Here is a 27,626-nt window from a genome sequence, read left to right as displayed (position 1 = left end):
TAAGTTTGAGGAACAGAAGCAGGGAGACCCCACAGAAGAGGCTCATGCCGATTTGCTTGTCACGGGGGACTCGCTGGAGCGCTCTACGGCCCACACCGCCATCGTCCGCACCGTGGTGCCATGGTAGGATACGGTAAGGAAAAGGATGAAATAACATCACTTACACATTGTGTGTGGGGCGACTTGTATGTAAAATGGTTCTAATATATTTACTCATTAATCAGCTGTAGGCAGCCCGAGGTGTCTTTCCATTGGGGTGAGGCCCGGGGCCCCCCCCCTTTTTTTTCCTGCACCTTGGAGGTGCCAGCCCATCTGTGAGGGTCTCTTAAGACACTCACCATTGTGGCCCGTCCTCTGAGTCACATTGTGCCCTGTCTTCTGAGCCTGCTGGACGCTGCATACTGGCCCCATGAGATCACTGGCTTGTGGCGAGGGCGAGAAAGGGATGCTGCTGTGCATATCCTCGGTCTCGCTTCCATGGCAACTACCTGCAGAGGCTTCTGGCACAGTGTTCCTGGTGCCAGGGTGCCCAGTTTCTTTGCTGCCGCCGCTTGGAAGTTTGGAGCGTGGCACAAAATGGTCCGGCTCACCTTGGTCAGAATGTGTGTCGGGGAAGGCCTGGGGTTGTGCCTATTTATCACAGCTGACAGGGAAGCAGGAGCTGGTGGGATGGGATGACAGAGCTAAAGGAGAGAGGGAGAAAAAGGAAAAGTAAATGAACAGGAAGGATGGCTTCCCCCAGTGGGTGAAGTTGGTACTAGACACTCCCAGCCTCACGTTTCTCCTTGCAAGACCCGCCTCAAAGTGGTAAAAAGTTTCCTAGCAAGTTGGCTTTGAGGTTTGCAGCAATGCATGCCAGGTTTTCCAGCTCCAGACTGACCACCTGTAGGAGGGTCACCCATGGGATCACACCCTTGGCTCTGTGGCTCCGGACTGACCGCCTTCAGCTCATCTGCATAAATGGAGGCTGGAGTGTTGACTTGGGGTATGTCTACATTGCACACTAAGCCCAGTCTCAGACTCAGGTTTGAGCCCAAGCCCCCTTTCCATACACACACAAATCAGCCTGACTTGGGTCAGCAAACATTCAGGACCCAGGTCTGAGGACCCTCCTGGAGGGTAGGTCAGAACCCAAATCCCACTGTGGCTCGGGTCCAAGCCCTGTCATTTTGCAGTGTGGACATAGCTCAAGCTGCAGACCCAAGTCAGAAGGTCTGCGTAGTGCCGCCTGGATGCGTTAGCATGGCTGTGATACCTGGGTCCAGAATTGTGAACCCAGGTTTACAGTGCAATGTGGATGTTCAAGCACAGGCTTGGAAACAAGAAGTTCACAAGCCCTGGTCCAATAGACCCAGGTTCTTCTTTGAGATGTGTTGCTCATGTCCATTCCACTGTAGGTGAGTGCACGCCACTGTGCATGGTTCCCGGAACTTTTTTCCCCTTAGCAGATGTCATAGGGCCGGCTCTGGTGCCCCCTGGAGTCCCACGCACATGCTGTGGTATATGAGGCACTGCTGGCCCTACGCCCCCACAGTTCCTTCTTTCCACCCATGACGGTTGCTGGAACTAGCCTTGCTCTCTGCAAGTACCATTCCCCATTGTTTGAACTCTTTGTTATTCGTAGTCCTTAGTTAGTTTTAAGTAGTTAAGTAGTGTTCAGTTTAGTTAGATAGAAGCCCCTGAGGGGCTTAGAGGGGCCGGGCTATGCCCCGGACACCTGGATTTAAGCCACGTGACTCCTGCGGGAAGGTTTTTCCGCTCAGTGACCCCCATGCTCGGTGCCTTAAGTGCCTGGGGGAAGAGCACAGGACAGACAAATGCAAAATATGCAGGGCTTTTAAACCGCGGACCCAGAAGGACTGGGAGATCCAGTTAAAAGCCCTGCTAATGGAGGCAGCACTCTGCCTGGCATCTGAGCTGTCCCGATCTACTTTGGCGCTGAGCGTATCCTCGGTTCAGAGTGCAGCGTCGGCACTGACATCAACTTGGCACTGAGCGACATCCCTGGTGCTGAAGAAGAAAAGGCAGCACATGGAACGCAAACACGCCCCTGTGCCGCCGGTAAGGACAGGGTCGAGTGCAGAGATGCATCAAGTATGGCCCGTTGAGTCTTCTCCGATGCCGGCATCTCTGGGCAGGGAGCCTTCCCAGACTCCTGGGAGTGGGAGAGTGCCCCTGCCAGTGCTGTCGACACTGGAGGCTTTTCAGGCAGCAAGAGCCCTGATGGCCTTGCTATGCCACCTCCGCGCGTCCTCCTCTTCCCCCCCCACCGAGGGACAAGGGGATGGTGTCCTGGGGCAAGCCTGCGCTGGGTTCCCCTGAAGGGCGGTGGAGACCCCCGGTAAGGGTGGAAAGGTCTCCCGCCGGGGGTAAAGCAAGGACGCTCCCCTAGCAGTCACTCCAGGTCGGCGTCATCGAGCTGGTCTGCGTCGACTCAGGACGAATCCCCCTGTCGGCACCAAAGTCAGTCCCCGACATCGGAGGCAGCGCAGACCAGAAGGCGGCACTGGTCGAGGTCCGCCAGGCGGCACCTGGACAGCTCCAGTTCCCGATCCCCAGCACCGAGGAGTTTGCCCGCACTGAGGCGGCGCAAAACCCGGTCGCCATTGGAGAGCCTGGCACCGAGGAGTTTGCCCGCGTGGCACAGAACCTGGTCGCTGTCAAAGGATCCGGCACCGCAGGGTCCCCGACACGGAACCCAGTCACCGGAGTCTAGTTCGGCACCGCGAAGCTCCGAGTGGCACCGATTCCGACCACTGAAGGGCAAACGGCAGCGTAAGTTGTCGGTGCTGAGGCGGCGTTCAAGTACATCCAGCTCTTTGGAGCGTGCCTCCGGTTGCCGGCACCATTCATGGAGGCGGTCCTCATCGTCCTCCACGTCGGAGGCGTCGAGATGGCAGTCCCTGGCACGGAGCGGCACCAAGGACCGAGGGAGGGCTCGGCACAGCTGCTGTAGTGGCTCGGGGTCCTGTAAGGGGGGCAGTCGTCAGGACAGCCATAAGGACAACCAATGCCCCCACGTGGCACCACAACCGGTGATGCATCCAGCTCCTGATTGGCCACAGGGCCAATGGCTGCAGCAATGGCCTTATGGGCCCCATGGGGCATCCAGGTGGGACCGGGGCCACAGTCTGTCCTGTCATCGGGGGTTCAATCTGCGCCTACCACACTGGACAAAGCCCATAGACATCATTCCTCAGACGAGGAATCGGACCCCAGGGAGGGACCCTCCATGGGTGCACCCAACCATCAAGGGGGGGGAACAGCCACAGATTGCACCTTGGCAGTCCTCCTCCTCCTCTCCGGACAAGGCAGTCTCCAGAGACCACAGGACACCACTGGGAGATTTCGGGGCGCACCAGGAGCTGCTTAAGAGGGTGGCCTCTAACTTAGGACTAGTGGTTAAAGAGTTAGAGGAGGACAAGGATACCCTCTTCAACGTGCTGGCGGCAGCTGCCCCAGCAAGGGTGGCTCTCCCAGTCCATGACAGGGTCCTTAAAATTGTCAAGGCCCTGTGGCAGACCCCTTCCTCGATCGCCCCTACATCGAGGGTGGTCGAGAAAAAGTATCATGTCCTGGCCAAGGGGTTCGAGTATCTATTCACCCACCCAGCCCTGGGAATCCTTGTAGTTGATGCTGCCAACCAACAGGACAGGCAAGGTCAACCAGGGTCCTCTCCCAAAAACAAGGACAGCAAAAAACTAGACTTGTTTGGGAGGAAGGTTTATTCGACAGCAGCTCTGCAGTTCAGGATTGCCAACCATCAGGCCTTACTGGGCAGGTACAATTTTAATTTGTGGGACTCCCTCAGCTGGTTTGCTGAGGCCCTGCCCCAGGACCAGGCCGCAGACTTCGCCACTGTCCGGGATGAAGGAATCACAGTGGCTAGGGTGGCGCTACAGACATCCAGTGACGCTACAGACTTGGCGGGTAGGGCCATGGCCTCTGCCATCTCCATGAGATGGTGCTCGTGGCTGCAATCCTCAGGGCTGTCGCAAGACGGGCAGCAGTCCATTCACGACCTCCCCTTTGATGGATCGGGCCTGTTTTCGGATTGGACCAATGCGAAGGTGCACGGTCTTAAGGACTCCAGGGCCACGCTTTGCTCCCTGGGCCTGTACACGCCCCAGGTGGCAGTCACGGCCCCAGGCACAGCAGCAACCAAGGCCTCTGCCTAGACCCTTCCAGCCCTACAGGAGCAGGGATAGAAACAGGGGGTTTAGAAGGTGAAATCAGCCCCCTAGCTCATCCTCAGCCTCCCAGCAGGGGACCCCCAAGGGGTCGGGCAATCGGAAAAGGCAATTTTGATGGTGCACCCGAGGGTGGCACCCCTACCGCCCCCCTGGATCTGCCCCGCTCTTTCCTAGACAGATTAAGGCCCTTCTATGCCAAATGGGCAAACATTACATTGGACCTTTGGGTCCTCGGGATAGTCCTTCGGGGCTATAGCCTACAATTTACATCTACTCCCCCCAACAACCCTCCCCCCGGCTCTCTTCAGGGACCCCTCTCACGAGTAACTCCTCTTGCAGGAGTTCAACACACTCCTCAACAAGGGGGAAGTGGAAATGGTCCCCCAAGACAGAAAGAGGAGAGGGTTCTATTTCAGGTACTTCCTCATCCCCAAGGCAAAGGGGAGTCTGGACCCATATTAGACCTGCGTCGTCTAAACGAATACATCAAACGACTCAGGTTTTACATGGTCTCCCTAGCCTCCATTATCCCTGGATCCAGGAGACTGGTATGCCGCCCTCAACCTCAAAGACGCATACTTTCATATGTCTATCCTCTCCACCCTCAGGCGTTTCCTCCGTTTCACGGTGGCTGGTTCCCACTACCAATTTACAGCCCTACCCTTTGGTCTCTCATTGGCCCCCAGGATGTTCACCAAATGCATGGTGGTAGTGGCTGTCCACCTGAGATGAAGAGGTGTGCAAATCTTCCCTTACTTGGACAATTGGCTGATCAGGGGCAGGTCCAGGTCCCACGTGCAGGACAGCATGACCCTCACTTGCTCTATGTGCAGCAGGCTGGGACTGCTCATAAACGAGCAAAATTCCACACTAACCCCAGTGCAGCGCATAGAATTCTTTGGGGCCACCCTGGATGCTTCCCAGGCCAGAGCCTTCCTCCCACAACCACGGTTCGAGGCAATGGCCTCTATCATTTCCCAGCTGCGCCGGTGCCCCACGACAACAGCCAGGCACTGCCTACAGCTGTTAGGCCACATGGCGGCCTGCACGTACGTAGTGAAGCTAGCTCGCCTGAGGCTCAGGCCGCTTCAGGCGTGGTTGGCCTCGGCATATGTGCCAAGCAGACACCCCTTGGATCAGGTAGTCACAGTTCCCCCGCCGTCCTAGCCTCCCTAAACTGGTGGCGGATTCCCAGGGCAGTGATGAAGGGCACGTCCCATTCAGGGAACTGGTCCTGTCGGTCACCCTAATCTCCGATGCCTCGGATGTGGGATGGGGAGCCCACATCACCACCAACCTAGGCACTCAGGGGCTCTGGGCGGGGGAGGAGAGGCACCTGCACATCAATGTGAAGGAGCTCAGGGCCATTCGCCTAGCATGCAAGGTGTTCCTCCAATTCCTGATGGGCAGGGTGGGGCAGGTGCTGATGGACAACACTGCAGCCATGTTTTATATAAACAGGCAGGGGGGAGCATGCTCCTCAGCTCTCTGCCAGGAAGCTATCTGCCTGTGGGACTTCGCTGTGAGGCACGACTTCCACCTGACTGCCTCTCACCTCCCCGGAGCGAGGAACGACGAGGCGGATTGCCTCAGCAGGTCGTTTCTACCCCTCCACGACTGGTCGTTGCACCTGGAGGTCGTGGCTTTGATCTTCCAGAAGTGGGGTGTTCCCCAACTGGACCTATTTGCATCAGCCTGGAACACGAAGTGCCCGAGGTTCTGCTCGCTCTGGGGTCGTGAGGCCAGATCGATATCTGACGCAATCCTCATCGACTGGACGGGGACCCTCATGTACGCGTTTCTCCCCCATTCCACTCCTGCCCAAAGTTCTCTTGAAAATAAAGAGGGACAGGGCGGATGTGATACTCATCGGCCCTGCCTGGCCGAGACAGCATTGGTTCAGCATGCTGCTGGACCTTTTGATCGCCCCGCCCATGGAGGTCCCGAGGCAGCACGACCTTCTCTCTCAGGACCATGGTCGCCTATTGCACCTGAACCTGGACTCCCTGCACCTCACGGCCTGGAGGCTCTGTGGCTGACGGAGGGAGAGAGAGCCTGCTTGGCGCAGGTCCAACAAGTCCTTCAACAGGAAACTTTCAACATAGATCGTGTATCGGGCTAAGTGGAAGCAGTTTACCTCTTGGGCGGAGTCCCGGGGTATTCTGCCAACCCTCTCTCCTATTCAGGCGATCCTGGAGTATCTGCTTCAGCTAAAGCTCCAGGGTCTGGCACTGGCCTCACTGAGAGTTCACCTGGCGGCTATTTCGGCCTTCTACTAGCCGCTAGAAGGGAGATTCCTGTTCTCCCACCCCATGTCGGTCAGGTTCCTCAAAGGGGTGGAGAGGCTCTACCTGCAGGTATGCGACCCAGTGCCTCCCTGGGATCCCAACCTGGTCCTCTTGAGACTCACAGGGCCCCCTTTGAACCCATGGCTTCATGCCCTCTGGTCATGCTTTCATCGAAGGTAGCCTTCCTGGTGGCCATTACCTCAGCTCAGAGGGTCTCCGAAATTAGGGCCTTGACCTCGGAGCCCCCGCATACAGTATTTTATAAGGATAAGGTGCAGTTGAGGCCACATCCAGCCTTCCTGCCCAAGATGGTCGTCGGGCATATCTTCACGGCCCACTACGCCATCGTCCAGCAGGTGAGAGAGGATGCTGGATTTGGCAGAGCCGTGCTGAGGGCAGCTCACCGGTAACTCTGGCCCACCACCAAAGGTATTGCTTTTTAATCACCGATAGTGGAATGGACGTGAGCAATCACTCAAAGAAAACAAGGTCACTTACCAGTAACTGTTGTTCTTCGAGATGTGTTGCTCATGTCCATTCCACAACCCACCCCCCGTCCCTGCTGTTGGAGTTGTCAGAAAGAAGGGACTGAGGAGCCGCAGGGTCGGCACTGCCTCATATACTGCGGCATGAGTGCGGTACTCCAGGGGGCACCAGAGCCGGCCCTACAGGATCTGCTAAGGGGGAAAAAAGTTCCAGGAACTGTGCATGGTGGTGTGCACCCACCTATAGTGGAATGGACATGAGCAACACCTCTCGAAGAACATCAGTTGGTGGTAAGTAACCTTGTTTTTACAGTGCAGCGTAGACGTGCCCTCAAACTGTGCTCTTACAAATCTGTCAGATCACAAATGCTGCTTGAAGGGACTGTTTCCTCAACTGTAAAGTGGGAATAATGATACTGACCTCCTTTGAAAAGTACTTTGAGATCTACTGATGAGAAACTCTCCATTAAGAACGAGGCATTATTATTATTATGAAAGCAGAAGAGAGACAGCACAGTTTATCTGTCAGTGAGGGACTGGGAGCCATTGGGACTGTCTTTTATTAGCAATTCTGCCACTGACTCAATGTGTGGGCTAGGGTTCACCACCTAACATCTTGGTTCTTTTACCACCTGCATCTTTCCCATCTATAAAATATGGCTAGTTAGCCTTACCCTCATCATAGGGAGATTCTGAGGCTTTATTCATTAATGTACATTAATCGTACATGTACGATATCCTTAGACGAAAGGCATTCAGGAAAGGAAATTATGAGAGCACAACCCAAAAGGGAAAACCTTAGCCCAACAACAGGCAAGACACAGCTTCACTGGAGAACCTCTTGTGCTGCAGCAGAGTGGCTTCAAACTCTGACATTTCAATGTCCCTCTGCCCTTGCGCTGAATGTAATATGTGAAGAGCTCCCGTGGGATGTGGGAGGAGAATCACAGGAGAAAGTGGGCTTGGAGCTAGAATGAGCATTGGTTGTGCTGCCTTCCAGCCTGAGGCAGAAAGTGCAGGGAGAGACTTGGTGGTAGAAACCTGCTTTGCTGGCGCGGAGGTTGCCAAGATAAAACTGGCATCTTGAACAGCAGATCCTTTAATTCGGAGTGTTGCCAATTCTTGTGGTTTTAGGATGAGTGACGCCACATTTGGTGTTTCTTTTTAAACCCCCAGCTTTTGGAGTCACGTGATTACCTGAGAATTGCAGCTTTCATTTCAAGGAGGTAGGTTTCTAGGCTTCGTGGTCATAGAGGAAAGCTTGAAAAAGTGATCTGAGTGCAGCATAAAGGTGCAGAAAACTCCCTCAGTGTGCTATCTCTTTACAAGCTCTTCATTTGCATGGGTCTGGCTCATGAATTAGAAATGCTTGGGCCTGGCAGTGGTGAATTTGGCTACTACTACTAACATCTTAGATGATTAAACACTGAGACTTACAGCTAAGCTACTGTTCAACATCATCATCATGATTTGTATTCCTGTCAGTGGTTTTATTTGATATAACTCAGGCCCATTAGGATTTGTCCTGCTCCTACCCCTGCTCTTTGTCAGTTCTCTCTCCTTTGCCTTGCTCTTACCTTCCTGTAGCCATATTATCTGTCCCCATACCCTCTCCCTTTTTCTTTGCCATGTTCTCTCTCTCGTCCTCTCTGTTCTGCTCTCCTCACTGCCCCTCTTCCACCTGTATTTTTCCTCTCCCTGCAGTGCTGCCTTCATTCTCCCCTACCTATGGCTCTCCCTCTGCTCTGGTGCCTCTCTGTTTCTCTTTCACTTTCTCGCTCTGCCTTTGTCTCCCACTGCCTCATTCTTCCGTCTCCCAAGGGCTGCTTTCCCAGGAGAAGTTAAGTCGAATTGATCTGCCATTTAATTACCTGATGTGTTCATTGCCTGTGCTTGCTGTTTGTAAATAGGCCTGCATGTGAGTCTGTCTGAAGAGGGAGGATGTGGGGGAGGTGGCATATAGATGGACTGGCAGCAGCAGCAGCCAGAATGCAGCTTCCTCTGAAACAAAACACCTGCAAGTAACACCTGTGTTTGTAAATGTTTGCTGCCCTCCTGGGTCAGGCCACAGCGCTCGGGGAATGAACGTGTCTACTCCATGGCATCAAACCAAGCCGGCTCCCTGCAATGTTTGAAAGCCTCTAACTAGCACTTACACCTACCACAGTGTGTTCAGGCAGGTAAACACGAGCCAAGAGGCAAGCGCCCCTAAAACTGGGATGTGAGCACATTGTGAGCATTCGTCTCATCTCCTTTGCTTCTGCCTCAATAGACTGTTTCACGGCACCAGCCTGCAGTGGGCAAATAGGACAGAGATGTGGAAAGAGGCAGGGCAATCAGATTTCGTCCTGCTTGAGAACGTTTCACCCAAGAATTTCAAAGCGCATGGCCAGAATTAATGATTTTAAGCCCCTGATGTGAGATAGATGAGTATCGTTCTCCTCATCTGGCAGCTGGAGGGGAGAAACCGAGGCGCACAGGGGAAGTGACTCGCCTGTGGTCACAGCATCAGGGATAGAGCCCACATCTGCACCTTCCCCCCTCCCAGGAAAGAAAGGGATATGAAGAGGGAGTGGGGTGTGAGGGGCAGTGGACCAGAGTAAATATCGCTGAAGATTCCCTCCCCACTCCGAGCTGGTTTTGATTTAGTACCATTGACTAGACAAGAATCTGAAAGTGGCAAACACCAAGAAGGCAGAGAAATTGTCCAAGGTCATCCAAGAAGGGATAACAAGGAGAAATGAGAACGACCTATGGGATGGCAGCAGCAGATTCTTCCCTCCTCTTCTGTCTTCTATACTTTAAAGGAATTAATTTACTCTAAGAAGGAAAAATGTAGAACCTGTCCCCCTCCCCTCCCACGCACACCCCAAGACTTCCCTCTACCATGGTGCAACAGCTGGATACCAGCTCCAGGCTCCAGAGACTCAGCCAATTAGCAAAAATCCACTGCTCTCTTTAGATGCCCAGTGTGGCTTCTTAAGCTTTAGGCAGCGATGCATCTCTGGAATGAGCTGGCCATTCACTAATATCAGTCATGCTGATTTCTATTGCTTTCCTGCACCCCGGTCCATGCCAAACCTTGCTGGGAAGGACACAACACAAATTGGTGCTTGTGGCAGAAGGGGACGAGACAAGGGGGGCCAGGTGTGCTGTGTGTGTGGATGGGAGAAGATATTCTTTCTGCTTTGACCTAAGCAGACATGGAAGGAGGAGAAAACAGCAAGGTAAAAAACAGATTCTGAAAAGCGCAGGGGAGCATTTCCAATCTGCGTTGGCCACAGGCGGAGCTGGTCTGCTGTGTTCTGTGTTCAGTGATTTTATTATTTCCACCGCAGTGTCCAGCTAATGGGTTTTGCAGCCATGGTAAATGAATATGGATTTGGGCCCTGCTGAGTCTGGGTGTGCGCATACACAAGCTCACATCTCTGGATTTCTTGTTTCCATTGTGTTTTAAGGGTACGTTTTAGACTGAAGAAATGCTGTCTGTCTTTCACTCTCTCTCTCTCTCACTCTCCCTGTCTCTCTCCTCTGTCTGCCTCACAACCCATTTCTCTCCTTAAAGGCCTTCAGCCATACCTGTTGTAGCCATCTGTTCTCTCCCTCATCAGACACTTAGGCTGTCAGCTATTTGGAGAGGGGCCGTCTTTTTCTGTGTGTAGGTACAGCACCTAGCACAGTGGGGCTGTGATGCCCGATTGGCGTCACTAAGCTCTTCTGCAATACAAATAATAATTCTGCCATTCTGTGTGTGATGCACAGCAGGGAGTACAACAGTGCTCAGCGCCAGCATGAGCTGAGTCTACTCCGAGACGTGAGAAAGGGGGAGTGCCCGGGGTCATCCTGTGCTCTGGTGATGGTAAGTCTGGATGCCCTTTGCCCTCCGACTTGTTTACGCTGAAGAGTGCATGACAAAGAAGGGGAAGCGGATGGCTGAAGAGTGGGCATATCTGAGGAGACATAGTGTTAAACACGATTCTCAGCACAGAAATACAGGATTGGGCTGAGACTCCCCACTCTGGCCTCCCTCTTTCTACTAGGCAGTAATAATCTGGCAGGCATGCGAGCAATGCTCGCATTAATGCAGGGTTGGAGTCTCTTCTGCTCCCCGTCCTGCTTGGTACTTTGAATGCTCTGCACCTGCACCACACACTTGGATCCCAATTCAGGAAAGCATCTTTGTTCAGGAAAGCACTAAAGTATGAGCTTAAGTTCCATTGAAGTCACTGGGTCTTAAACACATACAATCATAGGGTTAGAAGGGACCACAAGGGTCATCTAGTCCAACCCCCTGCCAAGAGGCAGGATTTATTGTGTCCAAATCATCCAAGACAGATGGCTATCCAGTCCCCTTTTAAAAAAACTCCAGTGAAGGAGCTTCCACAACCTCTTGAGGAAGTTGGTTCTTATAGTTAGGAAGTTTTTCTTGAGATTTAATCTAAATCTGCTATGCTATAGTTCGAACCCATTGCTCTTGTCCTGCTCTCTGTAGCAAAAGAGAACAACTTTTCTCCATCTTTTTTATGGCAGCCTTTCAAATATCTGAAGACTGTTATCATGTCCCCCACTTAATCTCCTCTTTTTCAAACTAAACATACCCAGTTTCTTCAGCCTTAGCTCATATGGCTTGCATTCCATCCCTTTGATCATCTTTGTCGCGCACCTCTGGATCCTTTCCAGTTTCTCCACTTCCTTTCTATACATTTGTGACCAAAACTGGACACAGTACTCCAGCTGAGACCTAACCAGCATCGAGTAGAGCTGTTCTATCACCTCCCATGACTTGCATGCTATGCCTCTGTTAACACAACCCAAAATTGCATTTTATTGCAACAGCTTGACATTGCAGACTCATGTTAAGGTTGTGATATACTACAACTCCCAGATCCTTCTTAGCAGTACTACTGCTGCCAAGCCAGTTTTCCCCCATTCTGCTTTTGTGCATTTGTTTTTTTCCTTCCCTTAGTATAGCACCTTAAATTTGTCTGTGTTGAATTTCATTTTTTTATCTATAGCTCAGTTCTCCAGTTTATCAAGATCCCTCTGAATTTTAGCTCTATCCTCCAAAGTATTGGCAATCGCACTAGCTTTGTGTCATCTGCAAACTTGATCAGTATGCTCCCTATTCCTACATCCAGGTCATTAATAAAGATGTTAAACAACACTGGACCCAGACCAGATCCTTGTGGAATCCCACTTGAGAGCTCCCTCCAATCCAGCATCATTCCACTAATAGTTACTTTTTGTCTGCAGTTGTTTTAACCAATTATGCATCCACGTAATGGTAGTTCTGTCGAGCCCACATTTCTCCAGCTTACTTATCGGAATGTCATGTGGGACTGTGTCAAAGCATTGCTGAAGTCTAGGTATGTTATGCCCACTGCATTCCCCCAATCAGTTATCCTGTCAAAGAAGCAAATCAAGCTGGTTTGGCATGATTTATTCTTTGTAAATCCATGCTGGCTGCTAGTGATCACCCCTTCTTCCTCCAAGTATTCACAAATTGAATGTTTTATACATTGCTCTAGTAGATTCCCAGGATCGAAGTCAGGCTGACTGGTCTATAGTTCCCTGGCTCCTCCTTTTTAAAGATGGGCACTATGTTAGTCCTTCTCCAGTTTTCTGGGACCTCTCCTGCCATCCATGTGTTTGTAAATATTATTGCCAGTGGCTCTGAGATTTCTTCAGCTAATTCTTTCAATACCCTTGGGTGAAGAGCATCCAGCCCTGCTGATTTGAATTCCTTGAAATTGGCCAGAAGATCTCTGACATATTCTTTCTTATCCCGATCTGCATCCTTTTCCCTTTATTGGCTGTGGTAACTTCACTAGTCATCTGGTGCTTAAACTTAATGGGGAGAGGTTCTTAGTGCCAGTCTACAGGAAGTCATCGTATCAACTTTGCTGCCTCGTGCATTACACCTCACATGCCATTGACTGAACAGTCTGTTTCCCATTAATGCTGTGGATTAAACCATTTTGCCTTAATCTGCATTTTTAGCAGAAATTTTAACGGTTCACCTTCTATGATATATTCATTGGATTTTTCCGGTGCCTAATTACAATACACCTGACAGCAAGGCAGAGAAGCTTTAATAACTTCCTATTTTGTTTACTCCGGGGACCATTCACTGCCCTAGGTATTGTGTCCCTCAGCACTGGCACCTGCCTATTGCAGTGATGGGCATTTTAAGGGGATCAGAGAGACATCTCCAACCAAGAAGAGCTTGTTCTAGGTTTCGATGCCTAGAGATGAGTTCAGTCATTTATGTAGCAGCACGTGGCATTTGAAGCACAAAACTTCTTAAAGGGGGTACTCTACATCGTTCCCACATCACATGCTATAAAGTTCCCACTGTCCTTTCTATGTGTCTGATCAATCACATTGCAATGGTGCAATCACCGGCTATAGCCCAATTCACCAGCTATTTTTGTGTTGGCTCCATTTTCCATGAGCCATTCCCTAGCTTAGATGGTACTGGTGGTTACAGCCTGTCACGGGCTATATAAACCCCACCCTAGAATGGAAGGGGTTAAGGAGCAGCTCTGGGCCCAGGTGGCTCCCTCCCTCCATGCCTGCAGAGCCTGCTCTGGCTGGAAGAGAAACTTAAAAGGGAGCCAGACAGCTCAGAAGGGGACAGACAGGGGAGGATGAGAGACCTACCCTGAGAGCTCCTGAAGAAAGGCGCTGCAGAAGCCTTTCACTGAGAGGAAGAGACTACCTGCTGAGCCTTGAGGGGCTGACAGGGCAGTTATTTTTTCCCCTCTATTACTTGTATCCGACTAGTGGGGCAGGTGGGGGAGAGGTGGAGACAGGAAGTGGCCGAGGGAGGCAGCCTCAAGGCAATCCAGTTTGCTTGACGTTGCTGCATCTTACAGGGTGCTTGGCTGAAGCCTGGTGGAGTTGGAGGGCCTGGGCTCTCCAACCATCCGCCCTCTTTACAGGGACAACAAACCCCCTCACTTCCACATGCACCCCTGGGGCATAAGGAGAGGGTAGAGATTCGGAAAACTCCATGGCTGGAACAGGCCACCAACGGGGGTCAGTAGATGGACTGAAGCTCCTTCCTGTCATGAAGCATGGGACCTGATGTGTATTCCTTGGGACTCCATTGCCCTGAAGAGGGGCTGGCCTAAATTGGTGACCAGGCCAGAGGGCCAAGTTGTCACCCACTAAAAGGTAGCCCATCACAGGGATAGTAACCGGCAGTGAGACACTGGTGCTGGGGCAAGTGGAGACCCAAGAACCTAACCACTGCTGTCAGTGATCCCAGCCCCTATCACAGAGCCGTGTTCCACCTCCTCCCTTCTTCTTGGTGTGGGGAAAAACTACCCAAAGCCCTGATAAATCTAAACAAAACATCAGCTGCACTTTATGTCTCCGAGAAGATGTTCCTTGTACAGGTCCTGGGGGGGCATTGCTTCAGGTGCAGACAGTTGCTACCTATGCCATTGTGACTCCAGCTTGTATTAATGCAATGGCCTCTGCAATGGACTGCCCTTGAAGATTCCTCACATGTTGCTGGTGCATCAGGAGCAGAGTGTGGCTGTCTGCCTGCCAGTTGGTGGTAACTGCCTGGAACCTATAGCACAAATTCACCAAAGCCAGGACTATCCACTAGTTTCTGGATACAATTCTACGTGTGAATCTTGCCCTGTGAAGCACCAGCTGCATCTGCCTATGTGCTGGGATCAGCTGGAGCAAACATGCTAGAAGCTCTAGATAGGAATGTCTGGATGCAAGGGGCATGGTCACATCAAAAGTGTCTCCTCCCAGCTGATTTGTGGAGCAGCAGGACTGCTGCCCTAGGGAGATGAAGGACAGTGTTTTGGTTAAGACACTAGTTTGGCATGCAAGATTTCTAGGTTCTGGTCTCAGCTCTACCACAGACTTACCTTGGGTGAATCATAAAGTTTCTTTGTGCCTCATTTCTCCATCTCAAAAATAGATTAATCAATTCCCAGGCCAGAAGGGACCACTGTGAACATCTATTCTGACCTCCTGTGTAACACAGGCCAAGAAATTCCCCCAAAATAACTCCTGGAATAGATCCTTATTTAAAAAAAAAAAAAAAAAAAAAGCCCATCTTGATTTAAAATTTGTCAGTGATGAAGAATCTTCCACAACCCTCAGTAGGCTTCCAGCCACTGGATTGTGTTGCACCTTTCTCTGCTAGACTGAAGATCCCATTATTAAATATTTGTTCCCCACATTGGTACAGATACACTGTGATCGGGTCACCCCTTAACCTTCTCTTTGTTAAACTAACTAGCTTGAGCTCCTTGAGTCTATCACTATAAGGCATGTTTTCTACTCCTTCGATCATTCTCATGGCTCTTCTCTGACCCCTGTCCAATTTATCAACATCCTTCTTGAACTGTAGACATCAGAACTGAACAAAGCATTCCAGCAGCAATCGCACCAGTGCCAAATAATCTCTCTGCTTTTACTCCAGATTCCCCTGTTTATGCACCCAAGAACTGCATTAGCTCTTTTGGCCACCGTGTCACACTGGGAGCTCATGTTCAGCTGATTATTTAGCAGGACCCTCAAATCTTTTTCAGATCACCACTTGCCAGGATAGAAGCCCCCATCCTGTAAGTATGGCCTACGTTATTTTTGTGAAGTGTTCAGATACAGTGATGATGAGAGCCAAGCAGGATAGCCTGGGGATGACCACTTGCCCTTCTTCCCATTTGTGGGGGTTAAGGGTTTCCTTACAACTTCTGACAGATCAGTGCACGTTGCTGGGCCTGCAGGACTTGTGACTACGTGTTTGTCACCGTGCCTGTCATGGTGTCACTCCCTTTCACCCCACTGCCACCACATGAATGTTTCCTCTGGCAGCTGCTTTCCATACTGACTCCCTGGAGACCAAGGATACTTCTGTGCCACTGTATGTCACTCACCTCCCATTACCCAGAGCATCCCTGCTCTCCAGAGATGCTTGACTCCTTTCTGTTCAGTTTGTCTATTGTACACTGAAAAAAGCAATGTGCAAGCCAAGTGGGTAATGATGTTTGGTTCCTAAAACGTGTGTCTGCATTATTATTTACTTTGGACACAGGGAGGCAAAGACAAGGAGGACTTAGCTAAAGTTGAAATGGGATACCTATGGCTTAGATATTGGAGAGAACTTATTTTTGGTCACAGCAATGAGTCTGTGACACAATTCTGTCCAGCAGTTCCAGGGTGAGATTGGAACATGCTAACAATTAGTTGATGACTGGTGATTTCCGCAAGGGGCATTTGAATTGGGCCACGCAGCTGTAGCTGAAATAGAGCACGCTTGCTGCATTTCATACCAAGTTGGAGCCGCTTCAGGGCAGGTGTCCTCATTCCTAGAGGTGAGCTGCAGCAATCATGCCTGGAGGGCAAAAAATGCATGGATCACTGGCCAGGTTAGTGTCTGACAGGATGAGGCAGAATCTTCTAGCTATTTGCAGGTGGAAGTAGTTATTTTTGGCCACCATGGCTCAGGGGAGGGGTTTGGAGTCGAGGGAACAGCCGCCCATAACGCCCTGGTAGGCGTGGTGTGAGAGAAAGGACCTGAGTCATTTCAGGGCATTTCCATTGAAACCTGCAGACTCTTGGATGTGGGGCAGGCGTATGTCGTGATCAAGAGTATCAGATGCTGGAAAGAGCTCCCGCAGGGTGCATGCAGGTGTACTTTCCTCTATCTCTGAACAGAAGGTGATCTTCCACCAGAGCCGTATATGCTGTCTCTGTACTGCTCCCTGCCTGAAGACTGACAGAGGGATCAAGGATCTTGGCAGCTGACAGGTGCTGTGGGTGACTGCTATTTGATTGTTTGAGTCACTCACAAATGGGAGGTTCATGATGGAGTGGTTGTTTGCGAGGTCTCTAGCACTGAATGATGGTTTCCTTAGCACTGGTTGGTCTAGTGCATGTTATAGGGTTGGGGTTAGAGCTCCCTTGTCAAAGGAGGGATTGATGATCTCGGTTAGTAGTGTTCCACAGGTGTTCTCTACTCTTTTTCTCAACACAGGAAGGGCAGGGCACAAAATCATAGGTGGAGACCTCAACTGCCATCAGTGCTTCCTTGACTACTTCTATATGATCCAGGACAGAGATATCTGGCAGCACTATGTGTAAGATCTCCATGCTTCTGGGGACATACTGAGACTTGTGATGAAGAAGACAGTCCCTTGTGCTTGTTGGATATTGACTATAATTGAGCACTGAGTGTTGCTGAATTTCTGACTGTGTACAGGAGTTTGTGGGAAGCAGGTAGCATCAAACTTCTCTTCTTCCACTGCATTTACTTACCACAAAAATCTCCCGTAACTTTGGATATGCTAATAAAAAGAGAGAGTTTATCTCCCACCTTTTTCTGCATCTGACATATCCAGAATTCAGATGTTGTGGGCTCAGATTTGGATCTTTGGCAGCACAACACAGGAATTAGATAACTTGTTCGCCTTCCTAATACAATTAGATAATTCTGTGCTGTTTCACCAACCTCTTCTCATAGCTCTGAGTCTCTGTGTCTGGGATGAGTTTAATTCCTGGCCGCCCACATGTTCCTCTTAAGTTGTCATTCTACCCTGTCATTTTATCAGACTTGCCACCTGAGTCTCTGACTGCTGTGGCATGCGCTTAGTCTGACTTTCAAACTGAGCCGCCTCCGGCGTTGCTGCTTTCACAAAATTTTTCTGATGACTTACAGATGATCTCCCAGACATTAGGGGAGAGTAAAAGGGTAGCTAAGCCTCTAAAAGCACCTGGCCCTGGCTGATTGTATTGAACCTTAAAGGAATCCTTCTGTGCTAGATTTAAATTTATCATTGAGACCAGACATTTTACCAGAGACTAGAACTACTCATCTTCCAAACTACCCAAAATGTATGCTGATAATCTCCAAAGGGAAGGAGAACGCATGTCTAAGTGTCCTGGTCAGTTCGGAGTAAATCCTATTCCAACACACCCAGTGCTGGTGTCCATGGCTGGCCCATTGTGTGTGCAATCTCAGTAGAAGACAACTTGCCAAGTTCCAGGTGGTTACCCAAGGCAGAAGCACTAGTCTGAGATTTCCTCGCCAAGATGTTGTTCTAGCTGGGCATGAAGATGAAATGATTCTGGTGTTGCAGAAAGCACACACCCAAACTAAAAAGGAATAATGGCAACTTAACTGCATGCACTTGCATGTCCCCAAGGGGTTATATTTCCTAGGAAAACTAGAAATCTCCAGAGAGAACTCTGAAAACTCTCTGCAAGCTTTGATGCTATTGACCACACGGTGGTGTTGAATTGCCTGCAGAACCTTTGGGATGAAAGGAATCCCATTGCAGTGGCTGTGCTCTTCCCTCCCACAGTGTAGTATTTGGCAATGGCTCATATGCCCCCAAAATTGTTTCTTGCAGGTTGCCACAGGGCTGGACACTTCTGCTGTTTTAGCACACATGCAGGGCTGTTGGAGGAGATGGTTACACAGCATGAACTGTGGTGCCACTACTTAACTGCTATGGGTAAAATTCTGAAAACTTGCAAAAGCACCTCAATGATGCAGGTGCCTAAATCCCACTGACTTGGTCCTGGACAATGCTGTCTGTTTGCTTTCCCAATGTGTGGCCACCATAGGAGCTTCTTCCAAGCTGGCTGAAGCTAGTTCCAGACAAGATAGAGGGTATATGGGACGCATTGGAGAGCGTGGTGTTGTTTCCCCCATTGAGGAGCTTTATTAGCAAGGATATTAATCCATCAGTTCTTCTTGATCCTTGACTGCACTGGGTGGGCGGGAATGTCCTCTGCCACCTATACCTGGCAAGGAGACGGCCCCTTTCCTCTCCAGTGCTGCTCTCACCACAATTACCCATGCCTTGAAGTTTGGATTGTGCTTCTATGCTTCATTTGGGGCTGCCCTTGAAGACCGCTCAGTTGATTCTGGTGGCGCAGTGCTCTGTAGATGGCACTAGCTTTTGAGTGAAATTTGAGACGTTTGATTTAGTGTGTAAAGCTGTAAAGGATCTTGGGACCACTTTTCACTCAGTTTACCTCCCTGATAGTTGAGATTAGCCAGGACACTTGTCCGAGTGGGTCTGCTGGCAAGGCATTTTGATGGAGCACCCACGGCTCCAGTATTCACTCCTGCCATTGGTTCATGAAACTCTGAGGTTGCTGATGTTCAGGGTGCTGTTGAAGGCTCATTTCTCTGTGCAGACTTTTGCCTGAGAGGAGAGTTTGAGCAGACTGAGGCTTGCCATGAGGGCTGGGATATTTGGAAGTTTGGGTTGAGGAGGGCTGGCTGCTGGCTCAGAAGCTGATGCTTTTTAAAGTGATTGTACATAATCCCTGAAAACACTTTATTTCCCGCTTGGCCAAAACCAGGAAACATAGTGATCTCATGAGAGCGTCTGATATTGCAAGATTTCTAGCCCAGTTTCCAGATCAAACAGATTCAGAGAAGCCATCAAACCTCTTTATCCAAGCCAAACTTTTAAGCTGTGTGAGGCTCACACATGGCTAATTAGAACTGGCTGCTTTGTGCCAAGTTGGACTGGATTGGACCTTCTTGTTATATCTTGACGTTTCTGGAATTGCCAATCCCCTGAGGTGTTACCATCTCAGTTCTCCTTAAGGTAAATCCAGATAATTTCATCTGGTGACCTTTGCCTAGTTTATCACTACTTCCATAACAAGGTGCAGTCCCACACAGCTGTTGAAGGAGCAGTCACAGTTACATAATTTGGTTTCGAGTTCCAAAGCTAGTTATGTATTAGCATGCCTAGCAAATCCATTTGGCTTCCCATTGTTGGACGAGCTATTATCTGGACTGTCACCTAGTAAAGCCTCCTTCCTGGTGACCTTTTGCAAAACAGTGTCACTAGCTATTTAAAGAAAATGTTCCAGAATTCTAATTTTTACAGAATTGCTGTGCCTGGGAAAGATGCCAGATTGACAGCTGTAGAGATTTAAGCCCTCTCTGTATTCACTGAACAGGTACAGTAAAAGCAAAGCAGCATAAGCTTCTCCTTCACCTACATACATACCACTGTGCCTCAATCCTGAACTGAAGAGACCACCTTTAAAGGGAAGAGTTCAATCACTGGCCATTGACAGTGGCCTCATTGCCAGCGAGTGTGGGAATTTGTGCTGGCTGTCTGTTTTGAGATGTGGGGGTGTCACAAGGTGACACTGGCCCTTTAAGAGGGAAGAGGCTATGCACCTGTGACTGGTCAGCTGACTACTAACTGGGCTTAAAAGAGGGCACATGCGGGGAAGCGTCTGTGGGGTCTGGAGACCTGCCTGAGGGCACAGCCTGGAGAATCGAAGGAAGGGGCAGGGAGAGCTGCCTGGGAGAGACAGGGAAGCTGCAGAGAGAGGAAAGCTCTGCAGGCCCAGCCTGGGGATAGAGAGGAATTGGCTAGAAGATCAATGGAGGGGCGAGCCAGTCCTCCGAGGCTGAAAAGGGCTGAGTCAGGTAGTGGATTGTGTCAGGTAGACGAGTCATGAGACCGGTCACTCTCAGGTGGATGGCCTGGAGAGTGGGGCCTGCAGGAAGGAACTGGGAACTCAGTGCTGTGAACTCATGGGGTGACCCAGAAGTTCTGTCTCTATAGAGTTAGATGGAAAATTGCAGGACCTGTATATGTTTTACTGTAGGAAGTGGGGAATGGTTTTACCGTGTGGATCCTAAGGACTATTTTATCTGTAAACCAATAAACTATGGTCAAAGGCAGGCTTTTGTATAGACCGAGTAAGAGATTGGGCTCTTTTTTATGGCTAGACTGAGGTGAAACTGAGTTAGGCACATGTTTTGGGCTGCACCTGGTGGCTGCACCAGAAGGGCCAGCCTTTGCTTGGGGCACCTTTCAATCAGGACAAGGACTGAGACCATAATGAGCATCTATCAGCAACTTTAGCATATTGCTGATCTGAACCAGATTAAACCGTGGGACCTACTGCTGAAAGACTTGATATCCCAGTCCTCTAAGCCATCCAGCCACTGTTGTGGCTTTTACGGCATTCTCCAGTCATCTCGTGCTGTCGTGGAAATCCTTACATCTATTAATTAGCCAGCTCTTGCATAACATGGACGGTTACTGTAATCAATAGGATTCGGCTGGCTTTCGCCAATATATCAGCGTGTCCTGCTTGGCTTTAGGGATGATAATTTGTTGTTGCTTGCTTTTGGGCGGACAGAATGCTGAAGAACTCACAGCTGACCATATGTCTTTTTTCTTAGAAAGGATTGTTCAGGGAATGCAGTGCTCTCTCTCTCTTTCCCTCTGCTTTTCATATTTCATGTGCAATTAGAGCTCATGAACATGAGGAATGAACAGCAGTTGCTAAGGTCAAATAGGCATTGCACAAGCTTCCCTCACACTTCTGTGCCAATGCAATTCAGTTGCACCTGCAGTGCGTTCTGCTTTTCCAAACTTGGACTCCCACACCATTGTGTTAATGCCCCTCAATCCCAATCAGCTATATCCTCTGCTGTTCCAGGCCTGAGTCTTCAGCCAGCTCTGCCTTGGTTCAGACCTGGAACACTCCTTGCTATGCCAGTTTTTGTGATTCTGCCAGCTCTGGCTGTGTCAGCACACTCCAGGCTTGGGCTCCAGCACCCTGGCCCAGCATGGACCCTACAAAGCTCTGCCAATGCACCTTAGTTTAACTTTTGACCTAAAGCAATCCCTGTCCTCCTAGTCCTGGATTTCTCATAGGAGGAGACTGACAATTGGGTAATGGTTCTGTGATGTGACCCAGCACTCAGCCTGGACTAAGTAGATTGAGCAAATCAGAGTTTTTTTCACTTGTGACCAAAGATAGGAAGGCCTGTAGAAGGGAACCCAAAAGGGAAACTCTTTCTCATGTTGTCTTCTGTTCAGCTATAATTCAGTTTGTTAACCAGGTCAAGACCAGTACTGGAAACACATTTGAAGGTTCCATGATGGAGTGGCCATTGCTCTGCTGCAAATATATTAAAATGTGTCAGAAAAGACAGAGCCAGGCTACGGACCATTTATTGTTGTTTCCTAGCTGTGCTTGTCTGGCTCAGCCTTGTCACCCCTCTCTGATGTCTGGCCAGGTAAAATGCAGAAAGGAGCTGTGAAAATGAGGGTTTGTAGCAGCCATGATGACTTATGAAGGGGCGACTTAAGTAGTGCCATGCAGTACACACATGCTTATTGTGTTTTTCTATAATAAGTGAAAGCTACAAAATAGCTCATCCAACGTGATGGTACAGCAGGTTTTTTGACAACCACACATAATAAATTAATATTTATATTATGATAAGGCACATCTCCAGTCAGGATCCAGGCCCTATTGTATTGGTGGTATAGAGACACACACAAAGACATGAATAACACACAGAGAGAGAAAAACCAGCCAGTTGGGAACATTAATTCTGGCTTAAAGTGTTAAGGGAATAATATAATAATTTAACTTATTTACATATTTTATTTAAACATCTTCCATCTAGAAATATGCCAAAGTGCTTTACAAATTGTACAGAAGGATTACTTGTTCTCTTATCTATCGGTCCATCTGTTTGCCTGTTTTAGGGCAGAGTTCCCCTCACTGGGGATATATGGAATCACAATCTGGTTTAAACAGAAGGTATTTATTAAAGCAAGCTACAGCCACATGCAAATTTCCACACAGTTTAAGTTCCAGCTTAGTGTCTTTTATTTACCAGGGATTACAGGTTACCTGGAATTCTATACAGTGCACAGACAGCTAGTGGCTGAATAGCATACCACAACTAAATATATATCATTACAATATCTAAGTACTAAGAATTCCATGGATGGCAAACTGATAGATGAGGAGGAACCAGTGGGAAGCAAGGAGGAGAGAGAGATGTGAGATTGGGGAAGTAAAGAGACGAGGGAGATGGAGCAATGAATAGAGAATGGGGTAGTCACAGTAAGGAAGAGGTGAGGGAGAGGAAGGGATGGAGGGAGACATTGGGGGGAAGAGCAGACATGAAAACTTTTCAGAGGTAAAACTGATACTGAGAGAAACAGCCAAAAGATAAAAGCAACGAAAGTAAGTGAATGTCCTTTAGTGCTTTGCAGGAAGCAGCTGATTGCAACATTACAAAGACTTTGCTGATGGTATGTGCCCCATCTCTGATAACTTTCACTGTTTCCCATTATTACCAAGGCACTGGTAATAGCTGGAAAAAATCTGTACGTGCGGATTCCCCCATTCCCCTGACTTCTCTTTTGTTGGAGCGCTCAACCTCCAGGGGCAATTTCACAGGAAGGCAGTAGTAGTTCAGTTGTGTGGGGCTTTTAAGTTTACTAGCTGCTCTGTTCGAAGCTTTTACACTCAATGCAGGCTCTCGCCTTGCATCAACTTTTTGTGTTTCTATTAGTGGTAGAGTAGTAACAGTAGCTCGTGGAAGCCTCAGCCAGGTTCAGGGTCCTGGTGGGTGGGGCATTGTACATACATACAGTGAGAGAGTCCCTGCTTTTAAAATCTTGCTGTCCAAATTGACAAGGATCTTTATCCCCGTTTTACAGAGAGTTAAATGAGACATAGGGAGCCTGAGGGCGTGTCTACAGTGGCAGCAGAAGTATGAGTGGAGCAGTGGAAGACAGCCATACCAGCTTTAATCTTGCTAACATAAATCACACCTCTACTGTAGACACACTCTAAATGATTTACTCAACATCACACAGGAAATGTGTGGACAATCAGGAGAGTTGAACCCCACTCACTGTCACCTGTGTCCTATGCTAGGGCTTTAAACCACAAGGCCAGCCTTCCTGTCAACAGGTTTTAAAGCCTCCTCGGTGCACAAAACTGTAATGTGTAGTGTTTCTAAGTTTTCTAGGGGAGGGGACTTCCAAACATCCTCTTTTCATATGGTTTTCAACAGTCCCTGTTTAGTTTATTCAGCCACAGGCCCAGTGCAGATTGGGAGGGAGGGGAGCTGCAAAAAAAAAAAAAAAAGTGGCATTTTTGATGGATTCTGGCAGCTGTGCCCCTCTGCCTCCCCTGCTGGGGGGATTCGGCCCCTAAGATTCCCCAATACATGGCTCCGGATTTGTGTCCCCTCAGAAAGACCTCAAACTGGGCCCCCTAACCCAGTGCAGGGGTATTAGCTCACCAGTGAGGGAAGAGCACCACCTACAGAATCCCCAGGCCTGCAGCTCTTTCTCCCCACTCGCCCAGAGGCCTCCCGGCCAGGTACTGAATGGCCCAAAGCCTGCTTCCTTAATGCTGTCTGATAACATCGCAGCCCAAGATGGTGTGGCTGTAGCCTGTAACAGAGCTAGCTGCTATTCGAGGGGCCAAGTAGGCAGGCAGCCTGAACCTACAAAAAAAACCCTCTCTCCCACCCCTCGTTAAAAGGGATCATCCTCTCATGGAGTGCACATGCTCTTTCTCCCTCTGTTGCTACTGGTTTTTGCAGTTAAGTTTGGGTCTCTCTTCCTCTATTATTGTCATTCCTTCACCCCCGCCCCCCCAGGGGCAAACAGGGACCGGGGTTCGGTACTTCCGAATCATCCTCCGCACACTGACTCACCAGATCTCCACAGGGAACAAACTAAAGTCACATCGATTTCTGTGACAAAACCCATTGATCTGACAGGGACTCAGATAAATCTGCCACAGAAAGTTACAGCAACAGAAATTCAGATTCAGAATGCTAGAGCTCGGCTACAAAAACAGGGAGCTTGACGGGGCCTCCGACAAATCCATCCACACCGAGTGACGTGACAGAGCATCCACTCCACACCCAACTGCCTGCTTAAAGAGACAGAGACAAGAGATCCCCACACAGCATCTAGCCCAACATCAGCAGCGGTTAGGAGATTAGTGCTGGAAGGAGAAGTATCCGATCAAAGCGATGTTACGCTGCCATGGGGGGAGTGGGAGTGTATGCAGCAAGGATCGAGGCAGCCACAGTCACAGCAAACGGTGCAGGAAGCTCCCCTCACAGTGGTGCTTAGTCTAATCATTTCCAAAAGGTCAAAAAGGGGATGGAAGCAGGGTAGATAGTGGGATCAACATGGCCACTGTATTGCTCTAGACCCCACTGGAGGCAGGAGGGGAGGATAAAGAAACGATGGCAGAAGCTGCAGGGCTATCTTGGATTTATACCTTCATTTAATAGACAGTGCTTAGCGTGAAAAGCAGATGCATGATTGGCCAATCTGTCACCATCACCCAGCAAGGAAATGCTATCCACCCCTCCACACACACCATGGGGCAGGGAAGGGGTTAAACCTCTTTACTCAGGCAAGACAGGAGGTGATCCTGGCAGGTTAATAATGAGGAGTACATGAGCCATCAGGGCTGTAGAGAAAGGCTTTTAGCGGTGGCTAGTTAAGAGGTGTCCCAGCCCAAAAGAAAAATGAACTTGTTTTACAGATAGGTTCTTGTATTCTTTTTCCTTTATGGCTTAGCCCTGCAGACCCTCTGTCCTTGGGCATCTGTCAGTGACCCTGTTACAGAAACTTGTAAAGAAACTGATATTAAAGAAGATAGAATCATAGAGTTGGAAGGGACTTCAGGAGGTATCTAGTCCAACCCCCTGCTCAAAGCAGGACTAACCTCAGCTAAATCATCCCAGGCAGGGTTTTGTCAAGCCGCAGTTTAAAAATCTCTAAAGATGGAGATTCCACCACCTCCCTAGGTAACCCATTCCAGTGCTAGATCTTGTATTCAAAGGGAACCCTTTCCCTGACACTTATTTTTGAGTTCATTAGGGTGCTGTAGAGTTTATCTGTCAATGCTGGAATTGGAGTTTCTCTGAGACTTTGCAGAGAGACGGCGGTCAGGAGACTGGATAGCTAAAGGCATTGGTAATGAGGTAGAAAGCCCCTCACCCTCAGTTCAGTGGACGAAGCCTTAAGTTAGCAAAAGCTGTTACCAACTGCTGACTGTTGGGAGCTCTCAGTCCAGGTTCTGCTGGCACAGAATGCACCACTGCCACAATTAGCCCCCTTGTTGGCATGCTCTTGTTCAAAGGTTGAGTCTTGTGAATGTGAAACAGAGCAAGGTTGGTCTTGTGGCTTAAGGAACTGGGCTGAGACTAAGAAGAGCTAGATGTAATGCCCAACTATGCCACAGACTTGTTGTGTGATGCTGGGCAAATCACTTAACCTCTCTGTGCCTCAGTACCCCATCTGTAAATGGGGATCATAATCCTTCCACTCTGTTTAAACTTCAAGGTCTTTGGGGGCAGGGATTGCATCTTATCTTATGTGTACAATATCTAGTGTGAAAGCATCACAATCCTGGCTGGGACCTCTACTGCAGTCCTTTGTTTGCACTTTTTACTTTGTTTGAAATTTCCTGGGAATGTGTTAGTGTTTATCAAAAAAATTAAAAAACAGGTAAAAATCAGTGCAAAAAATTAACTTCACAGTTTTCTGAGTAAATATTGGGGTTAATACCAGGGGACGGGAGGACAGAAAAACAAAAAAATAGAGAAAAGCAACAGTATGGAAAGTAAAAGCAGTTGAATGCTATGGTTTATTTCATGAATTGTACATTAGCGGTTTACACACACACACACACATGGACACGTGAGTGTGTATGTGTATTTTCCACTGCATTGCTGCACTGTAACAGACCGCCTCGCCTTTACACTTACATAAACACATCTGCCTATTGTAATGGATTGGCTTTTCTTAACTTAATCAGTATTTTCATGTACTTGAGTGGTCCAAAATTTGGATGAAAGTCAGTAAAAAACGAATAATAGCTGTTGTAAAACCTGGGCATTTTTCAGTAAAAAACTGAAAACAAAGGGCCTGAAGTATAAATAACAACACACCGTTGGTCAGCTCCTTCCCATGTGCGCATAGAGGCAGTGATGGAGCGTGCAGTACTGTTGTGCGGGTAATCAGAGGACTTCACGCTCCAGGGCTGTCCAGCTGGCATCTTTCACCAGCACTAAACTTACGAAAGGCGTGATTGCTTTTGGCAGTGCCATTAACCACTTTAGTCCCATCACATGCGTACGATTCCTCCGGCACTTGCAGCCCACCTTGCATATTTAAGACCATACATTAATTCACCCTTCCTCACCTTTCTGTTTAATCTATTCACCACTATCACTGTCTGTTCCCACCAGTTGCATGTTGACGTCGCCATCACCTCTAGCTGTCATCAGGTGGGAGTCAGCACCCGTCCTTGCCCTGGAGAGCTTCGTCGTGTTTCTTTCTTGGAGCTGTGAAACCACCACTGGTTCTGTGGATAAACACTGGACATGGCATAAGTTACGCCTTTGAGAGGAGAGTATCGACAGTAAAACTCAGTGCCACCTGCAATAGAGAGGCTTGTATCTGCATGGTGATGGAAGTCCTGCGCTGGTTCCCTTTAGCTGAAGCAGTGGAAACGTTCCTGTTATGATGATGTAGAGGAAAATGATGAGGCTGAAAGCAGGAAGATGGGTCCTCATTCTGCGCTGGTGTTATTTCATTGATCTCGGTGGACTTAAAACAGGGATGATTTTGGCTCATTGATTCTGGCGCTGACGCAGAGGTCACCAAGCAGGTGACTTTAACCTTTCAGGAAAGCCTGAGATGAGCGATGCCTGGCACTGGGATTCTTTGGTTCCTTGTCTGTTATAATAGGAGGACACAATGCTAAACAGGTTGGCTCAGAAGGTTATCAGAACTTTAGTTCTGGGCCTCAGATTTCACGTTCAGGAAGAAAACAGATTCTGGTTC

This window comes from Emydura macquarii, unplaced genomic scaffold (assembly GCF_026122565.2).
Source record: "Emydura macquarii macquarii isolate MOO-44397 ecotype Brisbane River unplaced genomic scaffold, CSIRO-AGI_Emac_v2 contig_2369, whole genome shotgun sequence".
In the NCBI taxonomy this organism is placed as follows: Eukaryota; Metazoa; Chordata; order Testudines; family Chelidae; genus Emydura; species Emydura macquarii.
Note: the sequence above shows the minus strand (reverse complement) of the source record.